The 13,269-nt window shown below is 42.3% G+C and overlaps 1 long non-coding RNA gene across 1 annotated transcript in view; it reads left to right on the top strand.

Annotated features, from left to right (window-relative positions):
* The window catches only part of LOC122451905, a 52,133-nt gene extending 39,626 nt beyond the window's left edge, over positions 1-12,507 (top strand). Inside the window, exon 3 of the long non-coding RNA XR_006272534.1 lies at positions 11,369-12,507. This is a non-coding gene — a long non-coding RNA (uncharacterized LOC122451905). The remainder of the gene's footprint in view (positions 1-11,368) is intronic.
* The last annotated feature ends 762 nt before the right edge of the window (positions 12,508-13,269 follow it).

Here is a 13,269-nt window from a genome sequence, read left to right as displayed (position 1 = left end):
ATTCCCTGAACTTCAAATCCATATAACAAACTACATACTGAAATTCTTGTCTTGAGAATTTGAGAATCTCAAACTTAGTATGAAAAAATTTTTTTGATTTAAGCTATCACCCCACCCCTCAAAATCTGCCCCTTCTTATGATGTGGCAACTCCAGTCTCCTAGCTATTCAGTCCAAAATATTGGAGTTGTCTTAAATCTTTTCTATCATATCCCACATCTAATCTCAAATGCTGTTTTCTCTACATTCAATTCATTTCCAAACTTTGCCAGTCTTTAGTATTTCTATTAATACCATCAACTCCTTCTTGATGATGGTCATTGGCTTCCTCATTGTTGTTGCCCTTAACTCCCTACATCCTACTCTCCACCCAGGAGCCTGGGTGAGTCTTCTATAACATGCAAGTCAGATCATGACTCTCTTCTACTCAAAACTCTCCAATGACTTCCCAGCTCACTCCAAGTAATAGTGCAAAAGCTTTACCCCAGCCTTTGCTATTGCTGTTCAGTCACTAAATCATGACCCTTGGATTGCAGCATGCCAGGCTTCCACCATCTCCCAGAGCTTGGCTCAAATTCATGTCCATTGAGTCAGTGATGCCATCCAACCATCTTGTCCTCTGTTTCCCTCTTCTCCTCTTGCCCTCAATCTTCCCCAGCATCAGGGTCTTTTCCAATGAGGTGGCTCTTTGCATCAGGTGGCCAAAGTATTGCAGCTTTAGCTTCAGTACAAGTCCTTACAATGAATATTCAGGACTGATTTCCTTTAGGATTTACTGATTTGATCTCCTTGCTGTCCAAGGGACTCTCAAGAGTCTTCTCCAGTGCCACAGCTCCAAAGCATCAATTTTTTGGTGCTCAGCCTTCTTAATGGTCCAACTCTCACGTCCGTACATGACTACTGAAAAACCATAGCTTTGACTAGACAGACATTTGTTGGCAAAGTGATGTCTTTGCTTTTTAATACCCCAGCCTACAAGAACTCAAATGAGCTGGGCCCAGAGTGTCCCTTGCTTTTCCATCAAGACCCCTGCCTCTGTATCAGGCTCACTCTGCTCCATCCTCCTTAGACTCACTGTGGTCACCCCAGACCTCCCTGCTGGGTGTACGTTTGCTTCAGGGCGTGTGTACTTGTGATCTCTTCTGTGCGGAACATTCACTGAAACATCCGCTTGGCTTCCTTCCTCACTTCCATTAGGTCTCTGTGCAAACATCACCTCCTCTAAGAGGCTTTCCATGGTCACCAGTCTAAAATAACACATCCATAATGTCCAGCGTGGTGACTAGAGCTGCCAAGAGAGTAAATCATAGAGATTCTCAGCACCGGGAAAAAAAACATGGTTAACTTTGTATGGTGACTGATGGTCACTAGACTTACTGTGTAGATCACTTTGTCATGCATACAAACAGCGAATCATTACGTTGTACACCTGAAAGTAATAGGATGTTACATGGCAATTATACCTCAATAAAATAATAAATAAATAAAATACATCCACACCATACTCTCTTTCCCTTTATGTACCATTTTCTTTTTGTTTGTTTGTTTTTGGCCAAGTCACCCAGCTTGTGGGATCTTAGTTCCTTGACCGGGGATCAAACTTGGGTCCTCAGCACTGAGAGTGCAGAGTCCTAACCACTGGACCACCAGAGAATTCCACCCACTATTTTCTTTTTCACAGCATTTATCATTTGATGCCTATGTGCTCTCCTTTATTTATTTGTTTATTTATTACTGTCTCCTCCCACAAAAACAAAGGTTATAATTCACCCTAACACTGAATTCCGTAAAAGCAGTCTTTCTCTCACCATCACTTTATATCATATTCTCACCAATTTTATTATCATCATTTGATATTCTATTACAAGAATGATCCATATCAACATCTCAAAGCATTATTTAGTCAAAATTCAGCCAACACCTACTATGTGCCAGACATTGTCCTAGGTGCTAGGGATAATAGTAAACACAACTAAAAAATTACCCTCAAGAAGAGGGTACTGACTAAACAGGACAAATAAGTAAAATATTTAGCATAGATGATAACATTAAGTGTGAAAGAGAAAAAATAAATTAAAAAGGAAAAGAGGTACAAAATATCAAGGATTGAGGAAATTGAAATTTTAAATAGGGTGGCCAGGGAATGCGTTAAAGAGAAGTTCATTTTTTGAAAGATGTGAGAGAGCTAGCAGAATGATAAAGCATATTAAAAAAAAAAAACAAACTTGAGAGCATAAATGGCATCTTCTAGGACCCATAAGGAGGCCTGTGCAGCTGCTGCAGAGAGGGCAGGGGAGAAGGTAGGTGATGAAGAGAGAAAGGGGCCACCTTGCAGGTGATAGTGAGCAAGTTGTCTTGGGCTTTAAATAATGGGAAGTTTGGAGCAGGTAAACAGCATCACTCGCCTCCAGTGTTTTCAAGCTAACTCTGGCCACTGTGCTGAGAATGGCCTGCAGTCTGATAAGAGTGGGCTCAGAAAAAGAACCCATTCTTGGAGGAAATGGAGCTGTGAGAATAAACTAATTAGCCTAAGAATTGTGCTGCAGAAAGGAGACAAGAAGGAGTCTATAGCTAAATGGAGACATGGGATCAAGAGATTTCTTTCTTAAATTTAAGTTGGGCAATATTATTGCTTGTTTATAGGCCCAAGGGAAGAGTGAAGTAAGGAGGAAGTCAATGATGCAGAAGAGACCTCTAGACGAGTGAGAGCGTCGTATGTCAGAAGGAGTTGGGGATTGCCCAACAAAAGAGGTGGCACCAATACAGCTGGTTTTGTAAATTTGGTTGTAGCAGCCAATAATAATTGTTTTCTGATTGTTTCTATTTCCTCAATGAAGTAAGAATCAAGGTCATCAGTTGCAAGCTGGGAAACAGCAGGAGAAGGAAAGAGGATTGAGTGAGTGAGAAGTGATAATCTGGGGGGGCTTAGGGTGACTGGACTGGGGAGGGGAGGCAGGAGCAGTACCTACTGGACACTGAAAGGGCAGTGATGAGTTTGCAGTGAGACCAGCAAGGGAGGGAGGGGTTGGATTTAGCCAAGTGGGCACTTTCCCACATAACCACTGCTTAAAGAAAGAAAAGCAAGAGATTTGAACATATGCCCAAGGAATAAGTTTAATGAAGAATAACAGAGCCAAAACTATGTCAGAAGGGAAGTACCCTGGTGGTCTACCTGGATACTACCTCCATGCTTTCACTGCTGAGGGCTCGTGTTCAATCCTTGGTCAAAGAACTAATATCCCATGAGCCATTTGGTGTGGCAAAAAAAAAAAAAAAAAGGGTATGAGGAGAGTGAGGGTGTGGAGGTTCTGGAGGGGTTGAAAAACCACCTGTATCTGGATATTAGAGAAAATGAAGTGGCATTGGAGTGAAAAGCGCTTGAAAATGAGTTATGGGAAAGGCAGTGATGTAGTCTAGATAACTTTGGAGGTAGGTGGCTGAACAGTGTGAAGGACAAGCTCCTTGGAGGGAGGTAGTCAAGGACCCAAGAACTCACAATAATGGAAGGATCATCTCAGTGATAGTGAAATGACTGAAGAGGTGGGCAGTGAGGCAAGAGCTAAAATCTTTAAGAACTCATGGGGAGTGACCTGGAGAGCTGTAGGTAATGACAAGTTGGGGGCATCATGGAGGAAGTGGCAAAAGTATGAGCTTCCAGGGCTTCCCCCGTGACTCAGCTGGTAAGAATCTGCCTGCAATGAAGGAGCCGTGGGAGATGTGGGTTCGATCCCTGGTTTGGAAAGATCCCCTGGAGGAGGACATGGCAACCCACTCTAGTACTCTTGCCTGGAGAATCCCATGGACAGAGGAGCCTGGAGGCTACAGTCCATAGGAGTCACAAAGAGTCGGACACGATTGAAGTGACTTAGCACACATGCAGGCATGAGCTTCCAAGGAGTTAGGCGGTTTAAGAAAGAGGAGAAGGCACGGTATGGAAGTGGCCATGAAGGACACAAAGGACAGTACCACTTCTGGGCTTAGGGATAGGAAACAAAAGCAGTCACTGCCTGAGGCGACTTTAGCAGATGTAGTGTTTTCAGGGGAGTGCTGGGTTAGAGTTGCAGCAAGACAAGATTGAGGATATAGAAGACTTTGTTCTGTTTTATTTTTTTTTGGTGGCACTGCACAGCTCATGGGATCTTAGATCCCTGCCCAGGGATTGAACCGGGCCCTTGGCAGTGAGAGCTCAGAGTCATAACCACTGGACTGCAAGGGACGTCTCTAGGAGACTTGTTGATACAGACTTGAATTCTGGTGTGCTCAATCGCTCTTTGCAATCCATGGACTGTAGCCTGCCAGGCTCCTCTGCCCATGGAATTTTCCAGGCAAGAGTTCTGGGGTGGGGTGCCATTTCCTACTCTATGGGATCTTTCCAACTCAGGAATCAAACCTGCATCTCTTGCGTCTCCTGCATTGGCAGGCAGATTCTTTACCACTGATCCAGTTCTGGAGGTTACAGCAAAAGAGACTATGATTGCAGAGGAAAGAAAGATTGGGTCAGGTTATTATAGGATTCACAGAGGGAGTCAGTGCTAGAGTAAAGTAGCGTGTTCTGGGAGTCTTGACTTTCTCAAAGTTGCTGAAGTGAATAGTGATGGAGAATATGAGATTTTTCCTAGGAGATTCTGGGGCAGATAAAGGTGCAGAGGCTGTGAGTTCATTGAAAGTGAAGTCAGGGCTCCTGCCCACAGCAGGTAGAGCTCTGAAGACTCAGAGTTCAGTCATTCTGATGGTGACTTTGAGGCTGACACAAATGCAGTGGCACCAGGGATCCTGGGGACTTTGACACAGTCGGCTGATGCAGTGGGACCTTCGTAGCAGATGGAGGGAAGTTCTTGATGGCCTTCCATCAGCATGGGCAAAGTTGTTTTCTCCATCTAAAAGATTAACAAATGTAACCTGTTTCCCCTGGAGTTCACTCCTGGGAGCCCACATGTCACTCTACACAACCAGGAGGGAGGGATCGATGGATTTCTCTTCAACAAGAAGATGAGTGTTGCACAAACCACATAATCAAGGCAAACTAGTTAATTAAAAAAGTTACTGGGGACTTACCTGGTGGTCCAGGGATTTAAGGCTCTGAGCTTCCACTGCAGTGGGCACGGCTTCCATCCCTGGTTGGGGAACTAAGATCCCACATGCCACACTGTGGGGCTCAAAACAAACAAAACCAAAAAAACCCACTTAAGAGTCTTGGTTTTGTTGGCATAGAATTTGAGAGCTGAATCATTCTGAGATGGCTTAATATGAGTTTCATTGAGTAGGAGATGACTTTTTCATGGAAGACGTGCACTGGCTTATTAAGTTGGAGCCAATTTTAGGGGGGCTAGAAGGGTTTCCCAACACAGGAAGATTATCTGTGTTGCTGACTGTTCTCCCCACAGGGCACTGATACCAGTCAGACCATCTGGTGGTTTTCTTTCCATTACTTCTGCAAAGAAAATGTTAGTAATAAATTGAGGAATTTAAGACTGAATATTTTCTTTTTTGGGGAGAAAGACATTTGGGATGGGAAAAAAAAAAAAAAAGAAAACACTAGAGGGTGAGGGGAAAGGGATAGGACATCTTTTCCTTCTTTCCAAATCAGAAACAGCTTAGAGAAATAAAGTGATACAACATCCAGTCTATTCCTATGCCTTGAGGCATGAGTGTAACTAAACCATTAGGGGATGCAAATTGAATCCTCTCTGACTAAAATTCAGTGTAGAACAGACTCTTTGGGCCACACGTAGACACCACCCACTCACAAACAGGCTTTTCCTCTGAACATTCACAGGCAGGCTCTGCTCAAGCAAGGGGAAAACTTTGACTCTCGGGATGATTAAAAATGAAGAAATACTTTAATTTTCTCCTTAAGTTAGCTGATAATACATTGAGGATGATATCAGCTTTATTCACTGAAGTTTGAAAAATGAGACATCTGATTAGCTTGATAGTTTGTGAAAAACAGTGCAAGTGATGAGGAATAGATTGCTTGCTTCTTACTCACTGTTTGGGGACATGGAATTACACTGTTGTCAGACAGGTTTGTTCTGCCTCCACACAAATGATGGATAGAATGGAAGCATTCATTTACTGTAAGCTCCTGTGACTCCTTACAAATACTATTGGGAATAGTGCTGCTGTTCCTTAAAAAAACTAAAAACAGATTACCATCAGATCAATTCAGTCTCTCAGTCGTGTCCGACTCTTTGCAACCCCATGAACTGCAGCATGCCAGGCCTCCCTGTCCATCACCAACTCTCGGAGTTCACCCAAACCCATATCCATCGAGTTGGTGATGCCATCCAACCTTCTCATCCTCTGTCGTCCTCTTCTCCTCCTGCCTTCAATCTTTCCCAGCATTAGGGTCTTTTCAAATCAGTCAGCTCTCTGCATCAGGTGGCCAAAGTATTGGAGTTTCAACTTCAGCATCAGTCATTCCAATGGATATTCAGGACTGACTGCATTTATGATAGACTGGTTGGATCTCCTTGCAGTCCAACGGACTCTCAAGAGTCTTCTCCAACACCACAGGTCAAAAGCATCAATTCTCCAGCGCTCAGCTTTCTTTATAGTCCAACTCTCACATCCATATATGACCACTGGAAAAACCATAGCCTTGACTAGATGGACCTTTGTTGGCAAAGTAACGTCTCTGCTTTTTAATATGCTGTCTAGGTTGGTCATAACTTCTCTCCCAAGGAGCAAGTGTCTTTTAATTTTATGGCTGCCATCACCATCCACAGTGATTGCATCTGCAGGTAATCACAGATTGCCATGTGTGCCAGCAATTCCTTTCTGGATATACACCTGAAAGAACTGAAAGCAGGATCTCAGAGATAGTTTCACGCTCTGTATACTCAAGTTCCGGGGAAGGCAATGGCACCCCACTCCAGTACTCTTGCCTGGAAAATCCCATGGACGGAGGAGCCTGGTGGGCTGCAGTCCATGGGGTCGCACAGAGTCGGACACGACTGAGCGACTTCACTTTCATTTTTCACTTTCATGCATTGGAGAAGGAAATGGCAACCCACTCCAGTGTTCTTGCCTGGAGAATCTCAGGGACGGGGGAGCCTGGTGGGCTGCCGCCTATGGGGTCGCACAGAGTCAGACACGACTGAAGCGACCTAGCAGCAGCAGCAGCATACTTATGTTCATGACAGCATTATTCACCATAGCCTAAGGTGGAAGCAATGCAAATGTCCACTGATAGATTAACGGGTAAATAAAGTGTGGTATATACATACAACGGAATATTACATAGCTTTTAAAAAAGGAAGGAAATTCTGACACATGCTACAACATGGTAGTATCTTAACGTTATGCCAAACGAAGTAAGCCAGACACCTAAGAACAAACACTGTACAACTCCACTTACCTGAGAGGCTTAGAGGAGCCGAATTCATAGACTCAAAGCGGAAGGGTGGTTGCCAGGGACTGGGGGAGGGAGACTGGGAAGTCATGATTTAAGGAGTAAAGTGTTTTACTTGGGGATGATGAAAAAGTTCTGGAGATGGATAATGGTGATGATTGAACAGTAATGTGAATGAAATTAATAACACTGAACTATACACTTAAAACTGGTTATAATGGTAAATTTTATGTTACGTGTTTTTTCTCACAATTAAAAACATGCTAATGGTTCTATGGATTTGCCTATTCTGGGCATTCCATATCAATGGGATCATACAGTTTTGTGATCTTTTGTATCTGGCTTGTTTTACCCCCTATGATGTTTCAAAGTTCATTCATGTTATAGTATGTGTCAATACTTCATCCATTTTTATAGCTGAATAATCTTCCATTATATGGATAAACCACATTCTTTCTAGGAGCTGGAGGGAAGAGGTAATAGAGAGTAACTTTTAAGGGACATGTAGTTTCTTTGGGGGAGTGATGAAAATGTTCTAAAATTAGATTTTTGCTATAGTTGCACAACTCTGTGAATATACTAAAACCACGGAATTGTATATTTTAAAAAGGTGAGGTTCACAGTATACAAATTATATCTCAATAAAACTTATATAAAAAAAACTGAGGGGAAAAAGAGAACCCCTGATGGCATCCTAGATGCGTTAACCAAAGACTAGAATCTATAACAAATATGGTGGAAAAGACACACATCTAGGGTCAGAAGGTCTGGGTTCAAGTTGTGACTCTGGCATTTGTTTATGTGATTTTGGCCAAGCACTATGCTCTCTGAACTTTGCGTTTATGATGTGTAAATTGGAAAAATAAAGTAATGCTTACTTTGTAGGGCATGGTGAGGACCAAATAACAATGAATATGAAGGGCTTTTTAAATATCTGAGTTGATGTTTTAATATTAGCACTAATTAGCGTGCAGGGGGTATGTGTGTAGGGATAGGAGAGAGTTACCTTGTGTACAAAGAGCTGCTGGATAGAAGAGAATTGGATTTATCCTGAGTCATTTAAAGAGCAGAACTGGGAACATGGATATAATTTAGAAAGAAGGCAGGTGCTGAGTTAGTAATATAAAGACCTTTCCAAAGGAAGATGCTGACTGAGTACCCCTCACTGTCAGTATTAGAATAGAGCCTGGAGTCATGCTTCCCATGGGCTGCTTCTTTCCAAGCTTGAAACATATCTTGGTTTTTTCTAATTGTGAGACTTTTTCCCTCTATTTTTCCCAAATCTTAACTCCAATGTTTTTCCAAAAGTATGTATCTTCTCCATGACAATCAAGTCTTTTTGTTAAAGTATTTTTTTAAAAAATTCATTTATGTATCTGGTTGCACCAGCTCTTAGTTGTGGCATGTGGGATTTTCAGTTGCAACATGTGAGATCTAGTTCCCCATCCAGGGATCAAACCCAGGGCCGCCTGCACTGGGAGTGTGGAGTCTTAGCCACTGGACCACCAGGGAAGTTCCTTGATGGTCAGATCTTTACAAATGCAGCCTTTCTTTACCCCCTGGCCCCTTGTCTTTCCCCAGATTCCTCTATTCTTTTTACCTTCATTCTCCATTCTTTCTAACTTCCACCGGGAATGGAGCAACAATCCTAGGGTGCTAGGCAATGGTTCTCAGCGCTTAACTATACATTGTAACCACCCTGGGCGCTTTACAAACTATTAATGCTTGGATCGCACTCTTAGAGGTCTAGGGTGTAGATTGGACGTCAGAATTTTTAAAGCTTCCAGGTGATTCCAATGTGCAGCCCAAATTGAGGACACTCTGTAGAAAGAATGATTGTGTGATCCCCGTGTAACTCAGCCTGGGGCTCAGGGGGCGGCAACATAGAAAGGTTTAGTTTTCCCAGCTCCTTCTCTCACACATCTTGGGCTTTGTCCCGTCACCAGCTGCCTCTAAGTAGGTAAGCAACAGCTGCAGGTGAGTCTGGAACAGATGTCAAGCTGAAAATTCATTCCAGCAATTACTGTCCCCGTGAAGTCTTTTCTTTCTATTGAAAAGAAACTTGCCTTTATATTGCTGTAACTAAAAGTCAAGCAGACCTGAACTGTGCTTCAGTCAGTCACCCTGGGGCCGCAAATATCCAAGCCAGCACTGGAAAGAAAGGGCAGGATTTCTGTACATGGAAAATGTACAATTGCATACATGTATTGTTTCCCAGGTGGCGCTAGTGGTAAAGAATCTGCCTGCCAGTACAGGAGACGCAGGAGAGTCAGGTTCAATCCCCTGGAGTAGGAAAATGGCAACCCACGCGAGCATTCTTGCCTAGAGAACTCCATGGACAGAGGAGCCTGGCAGTCTACAATCCATGGGGTCTCAAAGAGTCAGACATGACTGAGCATGCACAGCCTCTAGATAAGATTGAGTTCCACATCCATTCCACAGGACAGTGATTCCTTAACTATTTAGGTTGTACACTGAAGATGGGTAGCATAATTATTCCTGTGCTTGAACATACTGAATTGATGAGAAATTTAGTATTTCTACGACAGTGGGAGGTAGAATAAAAGAATCAGAATGTTCAGTGAGAAACTTAATCCTTTAGAATTGAAGAATTTACTAACAGCAAAAACAAGACACTTTAGGGAGGAAATCTCATCTTAAGGCCTTCTAATGTGAGAAACTTCAAGTATGTTGGATTGCTGACACCTCAAACTTTCTGCATTCAGATGCTCAAAATATTTCTCTCTTTATGAAAACTCCTTTAAATATTGTCTCGAAAAATTCTGTCCACTCAGGTATATTTGCAGAGGTGAATAATACTTCAATATGTTTGTAAAAGCCAACTGCTTGGCCTATGGCCTCACTGAGGGTGAATATTATCACACTCACACCAAAGAAAAGTATCTATCTTATTTAAAAAAGAAATCTTTCATTTTATGCTCTATGGGAAAGTTTAAAATAGAGAAATATTATTTTCCTTAGAAGGCCTGATAAATAATTCAGACTAGCTATAAATCTTAATGAAAAAAAATCTTTTTTTCTTTTTCAGTGAATCTCAGTCCTCTGTCTATAATGGAACACAGTTGCTCTTTGACTGTTCCACATCTAATCACAATACTTTCTGGAAACGGCCTCTGATTTCTTTCTCTTTCTCATCCTCAATCTTTTGTGATTCTGGTGAAATTTATTCTAAGGGTGGACATGTGACCCAAGTCTGATCAACCAGACCAGGGATGGTGATTAGTTCAGAAACTAATATCAGGCACATGATACAAGTTGGACCAATTAGAGACAACAACGCTAATTTCAACATCACCAGTATCAGCTTGGTACATTTTCATACAGGTTATCATTATAGGTCACTGGGGCTTAACCTTGCTTTGAAATCCTGGAAGTAAATGTAGGACACATACCTCAGAGTTATCCCATCCAAGGGCAAAGGAATTGGGTATTTCACTCCACCTCCCGTCAGTCATTGGTTGAGTGCTACTAGTGGGAGTCGGGGTTCTCAGGTGGCACTAGTGGTAAAGAACCTGCCTGCCAACGCAGGACACATAAAGAGACAGGGCACACTCCCTGGGTCAGGAAGATCCCCTGGAGAAGGAAATGGCAACCCACTCCAGGATTCCTGTCTGGAGAATCCCATGGACGGAAGGGCCTGCTGGGCTACAGTCCATGGGGTCACAAAGAGTTGGAGACGACTAAAGCAACTTAGCACCCATGCACTGGTGGTAGTGGGAGGGGATCATTAATCCCTTACATCTTGGGCTTGAATGATCAGAAAAAGCCCTCAGGCAAAAACACACATTTGAAAGTTGGCCCTGTATGTACCCAAATAGCAAAGGCATGGGGAATATGGGTAAGGTGTATCTGTCTTCTGCCATGAATAATGATCTTAGTACAATATCTTATTCCAATTTATCCTAGCCATTTAGTAAATGTCAGTTACTGACAATATATACTCATTCAACAAATATTTATTGTACCATGTACTAAGGTATATTTATTGTGCTAGGTGCTGGGAATTAAACAAGGTAAAGAATATCCCATCCATTAAGAAGCTGATAATCTTTAAACAGAGACAAACAAGTGAGCAAGAATGAATTGCTGGGAGAACACGTATGAGAAGAACCTAACCTGGAATGTGTTTTCTAAGCAATTCCTCAGCTTTTGGCAGCAGGAAGACTACTGGAAGAAGATGAAAAATAAATTAATAAATAGGTGACAAAGGAGGAAAGGAAGTGGAGGTTTCACTGTGCATCCTTTTGTTTTGTTGCATTTCATACAATGTGCATGTATTATGTATATTAAAAAGTTGATGTTTAAAAAGAATAATTGTTTTATTTAAAGGCATAAATCTAGTAAGCATCAACTAATGAATAAAATTACCACTGTGCTAGTAATCTAAGTGCCTGTGAAGTGTGGAAAAAGAACTGGGGGCATAGGTTCTGTTTGGGTGATGGGAACACATGTTACATGGAAAGCAATAGCATCAAGAAAGTTTTGAACTAACATCCTGCACTCTGGCTGGTCCAAGGAAAGGACCACCAGAGGTGTGGCACCAGGAAGGTTGGAGAGTGGAGAGGCAGAGATGAAGTATCTGTCATCAAATCTCCAGGGCTCTCAGGGAAGAGGCTGCACAAACAGTCCATCATGATCGCTGGGTCTTCCTTGTGGGGTTTTGGAGGGTGCTCAGCAATCACTGAATTTAATTAATTCTATTTGAAATGGATACATTAACCTAACACAATGCAATAACACTGACTATTAAGAATATCCCTGGCTCAAGAATTCCCTGGTGGTCCAGTGGTTAGAAGCCTGTGCTTCTCCTTCAGGGGGCCATGGCTTCCACTCCTGGTCGACGGAACTAAAATCCTACAAGTCCTGCTGCCTGGGCAAAGAACAAAAGTTTCACAGTGACTAAATAACCCTTCGATTATAATCTGGTTTCCCAGGGGTGTAACCTATGAAAGCAGAGCTGGCTGTCTGAGTGGAAAGGTTGTATGTTTCTTTAATGAATGCTTTCTTCTTCTCTTCTGGGTTGGTGTGACTCAGGAGTTTTAACCCTGATCCTCACCTTAGGGTGAGTGCATGCTAAGTTGCTTCAGTCATGTCGGGCTCTTTGCAACCCCATGGACTGTATAGCCTGCCAGGCTCCTCTGTTCATGCAATTTTTCAGGTAAGAATACTGGAGTGGGTTGCCGTGCCCTCCTCCAGGAGATATTTCCGACCCAGGGATCGAACCCAGGTCTCTAGCATCCCCTGCATTGGCAGGTGGTTTCTTTACCACTAGCACCACTTGAGAAGCTCTGATCTCAGAGTAAACTGAGGAAAATCATGTTTCTTGATGTACAGAGTCAAGATTAGTACTTGAAGTACACTAGCCCCACCAAGATAAGCACCTGGTGAGACCCTAAATCACATTTCTGTCTCATTTCACTACACATCCAGAAGTTTGAGGATATCCATGGTTGTGATGACATTCATTCAACTCAGGGCCACCCCTTTGCTCAAACTGGAGGCCACGAATCACAAGGGCAAAATTCACACACCCACCTCAGGATTTAATCAATGTTAGCATTTCACTCTATTTGCTTTACATACATAGTTTTACTGTAAAAAATTAAATGTGCTATAGTGAACTTTGTACCCTTCCATGATCCCAGGCTCCTTTCTCTTCCCTTTATTTTCAGAAGTTACATTATCTGAGGTTAGTATGTATTATTTTTATTCATGTTTTCATATTTTTTTACTAGAAATTTTTGAACTTCTAAGGAATAGGGTATGGTCTTATAAATTTTTAAGCTTTAGATAAATGGTACTATTTTCTCTATATTATTCTGTCCTTTGTTAACTCAAAATTATGTTTCCTAGACTTATAAGTAGCTATATATGGTGGTACTTACATTTAAAGTT

This window comes from Cervus canadensis, chromosome 1 (assembly GCF_019320065.1).
Source record: "Cervus canadensis isolate Bull #8, Minnesota chromosome 1, ASM1932006v1, whole genome shotgun sequence".
Lineage (NCBI taxonomy): Eukaryota > Metazoa > Chordata > Mammalia > Artiodactyla > Cervidae > Cervus > Cervus canadensis.
Note: the sequence above shows the minus strand (reverse complement) of the source record. Positions and strands in the feature narration are given on the sequence as shown.